Source organism: Impatiens glandulifera, chromosome 2 (assembly GCF_907164915.1).
Source record: "Impatiens glandulifera chromosome 2, dImpGla2.1, whole genome shotgun sequence".
Lineage (NCBI taxonomy): Eukaryota > Viridiplantae > Streptophyta > Magnoliopsida > Ericales > Balsaminaceae > Impatiens > Impatiens glandulifera.
In genome coordinates, this window is record NC_061863.1 from 25991012 (window position 1) to 25999174 (window position 8163).

Consider the following 8163-nt stretch of genomic DNA (forward strand, 5'->3'; position numbering starts at 1 on the left):
TCTGTTCGTTTTGTTTTGTTTTCGGTTGGCTTTTCTTCTCTCAGGATGAAGCCAGTTTTCTGATTCAGTAGGACTTACATACTTAAGTTCTTCTTCCGGTTTTAAATCATTCTCGGTTGTTGAACTCTTGACGAATCTTATAAATGGAAGATTGTCTTTTATGAGTTTCATCCCGTTAGGTTGTTTTGATTCATTTTGTTTGTTTGGTTCGTAGCCGATACCAAATCTACATTTAGGATGTCTTTTATAGTTACACATTTGTTTTACGGCTTGACGAGATCTCTCCCACGCAGCCGTAAGATACAGTGCTCGTTCATCGGTTTCGGTTACCGGTTGAACTGTCTTCTCATTATCTGAGAATAGTTCATCCGGTTCATACATTGCGGTTTCACATGACTTAACCGCGACACTACTTGACTCTACGGTTTTAGGTTCTACCGGAGTCGGTATGTATGCAGATATGTTTCTGAACTCAGCGACCATTTCGTTGAGTGCAGAAATCAAATCTTCTTTAGTAAACTCGTCAGAAGAGAAATCAAATACCTCTTCGTCGTTTGCCATGAAACAGGTTACCCTTTCCTCATTGTCTTCATTGTCAGAGTACGCCCACTCGCTTCCACCGTCGGATGCGATGAGTGCTTTCTGAATCTCCTTCCTTTCGTCAGCATGCTGATCATCGTTTCTCCGGTAGTCGTTCCGTTGGTTATCATTTCTCCGGTAGTTGTTCCCTTGGTAGTTGTTACCCTGGTACCGGTTGCCTTGATAGTTGTTGCCTTGATAGTTTCCTTCCGGTTTTCTGTCGTCTCTCCTCGGTTTTCTGCATTCTGACCTGAAATGTCCAAAACCGTCACAGTTATAGCATCTTTTATTTGATTTATCTACATAATTATAATTAAAATCGTTGTTAGATGGTGGCTGGTTCTTCTTCATGAATCTCCCAAATTTCTGAGCTAGCATCGCCATCACATCTTCACTGATCTGATCAGCGTTTTTGACTGGAGCGGAACGATTGATACTTGGACCGCCGGTTCCACCGATGTAACCAAAGCTCTGGTTGTTGTTGATGTGGATGCTTCATCTTCGATCCGAGACTTGATCTCGAACTCGTAGGCTTTTAGATCCTCAAACACATCATGCAACTTCATTTGCCCAAGGGTGCTTGATTCCCTCATCACCATGGTCTTGATATCCCATGTGCTCGGCAGTGATCTTAAGGCTTTGATGATTACTTCTCGGTTGTCATACTTCTTTCCGAGTGTTTGAAGCTCGTTGACCACACTGGTGAACCGGTTACTGAATTCTTTCATGTTTTCCCCCAGTTTCATCCTGATGTTTTCATATTTCTGTGTAGCCACCAAGATTTTATTCTCCTTTGTTCTTTCGTTTCCCTCATAGATCTGAATGATCGTTTCCCAGGCTTCCTTTGCATTATCGCAATCTGAGATCTTGTTCAAGGTGTTATCATCTATAGCCTTGTAGATGTGCCTCATGCAATGGTTGTCCAGGTTACTCCATCTTCGATCTTCATTTGTCCATTGGTCTAACTCCTTGTTTATCTTGATCGGTCCCTCTTTCAGGACTTGACTCATTTCATCATCTAACGTGATTAGATGTAAATACATCTGTTTCTTCCAACTGCTAAACGCTTCACTGTTTAGCATTGGCAGCTTGTCGCTGTGGGTCATGCTTCCCATCTTCTTTGGTTTCTTGAGTGCTAAGAACCTCGCTCTGATACCACTAGTTAGGATCGGGGACGCCCTTGGAGGACCGGGGTGTTTCCGGTTTCTTAAGGGTGGTCGCTTACAACAACACACAACACTTTGGTGATAGTCCGGTTAGAGACTATAACCGTTCTCTGCACTACACAAACTGTCACAGACTCTTGAACCGGGTTCAAGGGCGGAAATGTCTGTTTCAGTCTGAAGCAACGTATGCGACTTAGATGATGTTTAGGAGGAGTCAGTTTTGAATGGACCGGTTTTTGATATACGGAGTAAGATTGTTTTGGTTAGATTAAGTGAGTAGGCAGTAAATAAAGGAAACAACACGAGACAGGATTTTTTATGGATGTTCGGAACAAACTCTCCTACGTCACCCCTTCTTCTCAGGTTATGAGAAGGATCTCCACTAACTTTCAAAGTTACAACAATTACAATGCCGGTCGAGCCCAACTCGCTACTCGCCGGTTACACCAACTCACTCTTGATGTAATACAATAACACAACACAAATACACACAGAAAGCTTCCGGTTTATGACACACCGGTTTTGGATCATTCGTAAGATTTTTTTATCTCTCTAGGATTTTCGTAAATTGTTTCGCTTGATTGTTCGTTGTGTTCTCTGTGTTTAATGAGATCGCTTCGTCTTCCTTTTATAGCAAGGGCGATCCCAACGGTCACATTCTTCTCTCACCGTGGGATTGGTTGATCCAGCATCACGCCGGTACAGGGAGGTTGCTTGCACGCTTCACCTTCCTCAACACTTGGCAAACATGCAGGAACTCCTCAGGAAAAGATGACGTTGTCGGTTTGCAGATTCGGACACGTGTCAGACATGCACCTTCCGATTGTCAACATCGGATCAGTAAATCATCATTGCTTTCCTCGCATGCTTCCGATCGGATCTTATCTTCTTTTATCCCTTCGAGACACGTATATTTCGTCATATTACGTCACTTCTGCAGATTGTAGTTTCCGGTTTGTTTCGTACATAATATAGTCCGGCTGGAATATAAACTTTGTCTTTGCTAGCCGGTCTCTTGAGACAGAGTTAAAACTGGTTCCTCTGATCTTTGACTTGATCACTTGGAAATGATTTTCTTTGAAGTGTTTCAACAGCCGGTTCATGAGGCTCCAGCCGGTTTATACGATTTGATCTGCTCATGCACATAGAAATTAACAGTTGTTTAGTTTTTCTAGCCGGTTCCAAAAATTAACTTTACTTAATTTTTCTTATCAGTTTGTTCAACAAGATAGTTTGAGAGCTAGAAGTTCAAACAGGAAAGTGTTAAGACCTGTGATCTGAGTGGGTTTGTGTAGAGGCTATACAAATCAAATCTTCTAATGGAATTCTTTTGGAAACAAAAGAAGGGGTGACGTAGGAGCTTTATCTCCGAACATCCATAAAATATTGTTTTGTCTTTTCATTGCTTCATTAATTTCTATATATGTCACTTCAAATCCTACAAGCATTTTCCGCACTTGAAACCGTTCAAGAGCTTGCTACGATTTGTCCAAGAATAGAAAAAGATTTTCAATCCTTAAAAATATTAAAATCGCATTTAAGTGAAAAATAGAACAGTATTCAACCCTCCTTCTACTATTGTCTTCGATCTTAATATGTGGTATTAGACCAGGTTTTCTATTCTTAAGCTACTGCGGATGTCTTACCTAAACAAGATTCCAATGTTCTTAAAGGAAGACTATGATGACTAGAAGATTAGAATGTAAGCATATCTGGCGGTACAAGATGATGACATGTGGTGTATCATCACAGATGGTCCCATGAAGATATTAAAGATCAACATAGTCACAAATACAACGGAGGGTGCTCCTCAGATGACGGAAAAACTCATATACGAGTGGACTGCTGAAAACAAGAGGAAGGTCAATCTCGACAACGTGACCAAAGACATCCTCTATAAAACTTTGGACAAGAACATGTTCATCAAGATCAATCATGTTCCTCTTCCAAAGAAATCTGGGAGAAGTTGACTCAACAAAAGAAAATAAGTTGATGGTTGCCACACAAAAGTTCGACAGCATCAGTATGCTCTCAGGTGAGACTATGACTGAGTTCGATGAAAGATTCAGCAGTATAGTCATCGACTCTCAACCCTTGGAAAGGTATATAACAACATGGAAGTTGTTATCAAAACTATGAGAGTTTTGTCCAGAGAATGGGATATCAAAACGATGGCCATGATGGAATCCAAGGACCTCAACAAGATTGAGCTATATGATCTCTTTGCCGATCTGAAGGCCTATGAGCTTGAGATAAACTCAAGGAATGAGGAGGATCTGTCCACCTCCATCATAACACAAGCATTGATGACTGCTGAAGAGAAACCTGCTTCGACATCTGCCAAGTATACTGAACAGATCAAAGACGACGCGATGTCCTTATTTGTCAAGAAATTTGGCAAATTCATGAGCAAGAATCATTCTAACTCTAATCTTACTAGAAATAATTATAAATGAGTTTAATGCTAATTTAAAATGTTTTAGTTTACTAAAAATTGACCATGTAATTAATACTTGTTTTGGTTATTTTTATATATAGGGAATCATTTGATTGAATTCAACTGAATTACAATATTAGTATTTGAAATAATGCGTAGAAGATTACAAAAATTATAAAATTTTATGAAAATTTTGAGAATATATTTGATAGGATCGGCTTTATCGATAGAGACGGGGGTCTGACTATGGATGAAGGCTTATGAAAAACGGTTTGAAAGAAATCCTGTTAGGGATTTAATTCGCTTTCTATTCTACGCAAACACTTGTAAACACTTGAAATAAACACTTGAAACACTTGATTAGCTGGCGGAATTGTTTACTTGGGTTTGAAGCTCAAGATGAAATATGAAAAGATGACAGAAATGAAATAACACAGCAGTTTGTTTATGGATGTTCGGAGAAACTCTCCTACGTCATCCCTTCTTCCAACCACCGGAAGGATTCACTATAATATGATTCGAATCAAATACAGTTTACACACACTTAGCTCACTATTGAACAGAACACTTTCTATTCAATTACAAGATGAAGAATATCACTCAGCTAAAGGTGTTTTTGATTCTAACTCTCTCTTGATTCAGACACAGTACAATCAGAAAGCAGCTTCACAGTATGAATATTCAAAGGCTTGAATTCTCTGTAATTTCAGTAAGCAAGATGATCGAGATCGGCAAATTCGTAAGGCAGATTGTCCGTTGTCCTTGAGATTTGTTAAATACTGAGCAGGAGCTAACGGTCGAATCTTTTAGAATGATACGTGGCACTCTTCCATTGGAAAGCCTCCATTATACACAGCAGGTTTTGAGCACAAGGATCGTGACCCTACACCACTAGTAGTGTGCCGAATATTCCATCAGAGATGTACCTGCAAAACAAGTAATATGAGGAAAATTCTCTTACGTGGAATTCGTTGGTTGGTTGCATATAGTTGTTGTACTGATCTTCACTAGAAAGTGGAGCATGAGTAAGGTACAGCTCCAGCACGTGGGTAGGCGAATGCTAGCTTCAAGCATACTACTTAGGTTGAGCATTAGACGTATTTCAGTTAGACGGATTGTGAAAATCAGTCTAATGAAATCAAACATCCCCTTCTAATAACAGAGTCTATTAGACCGCCTGGTCTAATAGAATTAGACTTACGTCTAATTACAATAACCATTAGACTGCACGTATAACTCCACTAAGTTAGACTGCACGTCTAATTCCAATTCTACCTCAGACTTGTCTGAAGGAGTTAGACTTACGTCTAACTTTCACTTAATTAGACTACACGTCTAATTATCCAATAACCATTAGACTACACGTTTAACTCCACTGAGTTAGACTGCACGTCTAATTCCGGTTCTACCTCAGACTTGTTTGAAGGAGTTAGACTCACGTTTAACTTTCACAATGCATTAGACTACCTGTCTAATCATTCACTAACCATTAGACTGAACGTCTAATTCCGGTTCTACCTCAAACTTGTCTGAAGGAGTTAGACTCACGTCTAACTTTCACAATCTATTAGATTGCACGTCTAACTCCGCTGAGTTAGACTGCTCGTCTAATTCCGCACATATTAGACTATCCGTCTAATTGCAAATATATTAGACTACACGTCTAACTCCACTGAGTTAGACTGCACGTCTAATTTCGTATACATTAGACTTGCGTCTAATTGCAACTATATTTGACTACACGTCTAACTCTGCTGAGTTAGACTGCATGTCTAATTCCGAATATCTATTAGACCATATGTCTAATTCGATGCATTCATTAGACTGCATGTCTAATTCTATACATTCATTAGACTACACATCTAACTCCGTTGAGTTAGACTGCATGTCTAATTTTGTGCATTCAATGCTCAAAATCGGTCTAATGACTCTCATTAGAACCAAGTCTTATGAAATATGGTTTCGATACACCTGCATCAAAACTCATAAGTCATTTCATCATCAAAATCTCAATGGTTAAATTATTTCAACACTTAGTCAAAATAATTTGACCCAACAATATTATATAAAATTATGCAAATCGTGCATTTCAAATAATACAAATAAAATAGTATAAGTTATTGTTAATAGTAACGCAAAGTTGTGAATAAGGTAATTATAGGAATAGTTGTTGTATTATCAAAAATATAATTTTAGTTATGACAATGCGAAAAAAAATTGCAGATCAATTACATAAGTATAATGCAAATGATAATGTTATAATATAAAAAAATATAAATTAGGTAATATAAATAGAATTTCAAGCTAAATAATGCAAATCGAATTGTAGACATATTTGTAATTGATTATGCCAATTATAAATATATATATATTACGAAATTTAATAAGTTATTGCAAAGAGTATTACATTACGTAATTATATTAGCTAATTCATTTTTATTGAAGGTACGTTTCATATAGATACGGTAAGTATTGCAGTTTTTGTTGAATATACATTTAATATAGATAGTGTAGGTATTTCAATTTTTGTTCAATATACGTTTCATATAGATAGTGTAGATATTACAGTTTTGTTGAATATACTTATCATAGAAAGATGCAAAGTTTATTGCTTAATTTTCATATATTCATTATATTGGATATTGCGAAAATATTACAGTTCATAATTTTATATGTTATTGTAGTTTATGTTAAATATATTTTTATTATTTTATATAATCAATTTAATGGAATTTTTATTTAAAAACAACAGATTTATTTATAAAACATATATTGCGAAACTTATGGCAAATATATATTAACCATGATTAGTTATAGTTTCAGAAAAATTAATTTTTTTACATAAATCTGGATTTAGTGGAAATGATGTTGAAACAGCTATTGTAAACACTAATGCAAATCTGCAACTAGGTATTTGCAATATTTAAGGGTTCTTGTAAATTTAGTTGCGAAGTTTCAAACTAATGCTAAGACAATTGCTAAGTCAGTTTTTAATGCAAAGATGGTTGTTGGGCACTTGTTGCAAATAGACAATTTTTTTTTTTAGTTTAAACTCTTTTGTGGAATTTTGACAATTTATTGGAATAGAATTTTGTATAATTGAAACCATTCCTTTTGTGGTAGACGATTAATGAGAATGAGTTATTTTGTAATAAATATATTTGGAGTCTGTCTAAACAGAATCAGTATATTAATGCCCTTTATTTTTGGTGATTGATTTCAATACTATTTTGAAACTTATTTTAATTTTGGTCTTATATTCATTAACCATCCACAACATTAGGTCATAGATTTTATCAATTTATTTTGAATTAGTGGAGCCTCCTTGAATTATTCTCATATGTGGCTTGACCTTTAGATAATTATGATAGACATATTTGTAGATAATTATCAAAATCACTCACCCAACAAAATAAGAACTTTATGAAATCATTAGTTACAACTAAAGCTGTAGAAGAAGCCAATAAATAAAATTATAATTGAGCAACCAATATAAATAATCAGAACCAACATTTTCGGTACTTTAGAAAATCACACCTTCATTCAGTTCAATATCAAACAAAAAGTAATAATTTACTAGTGATCCATGCAAATTTTACATCTTTTTCCACGGATATTAACCACATTAGACCATTGTTTGATTAAAAATGATATCCTTGAAACTACAATATTTTATTACATTAACATGGTTTAGAATAATCAGATTTTAAAATGATGTATCTTAACTTATATCCATATATAATAATTTTTCTTTTAGATGAAGGGATGATTGGATCAACTAAGAATACAAACGTCATGGCAATTGGATAATTCGATCGTCGATAGGAACGTTTAAAGATTGAGTATCTTTTGGTGTATCAAAAATAAATGCATCTTTTATAGCTTACAAAATGAAAATTGGTCGTTTTATCTTAGCGGGGCATCAAATGTATAATTTGGAAATTGAAAAAAAAAATGTTTTACTCAAAACTTGATAAGACT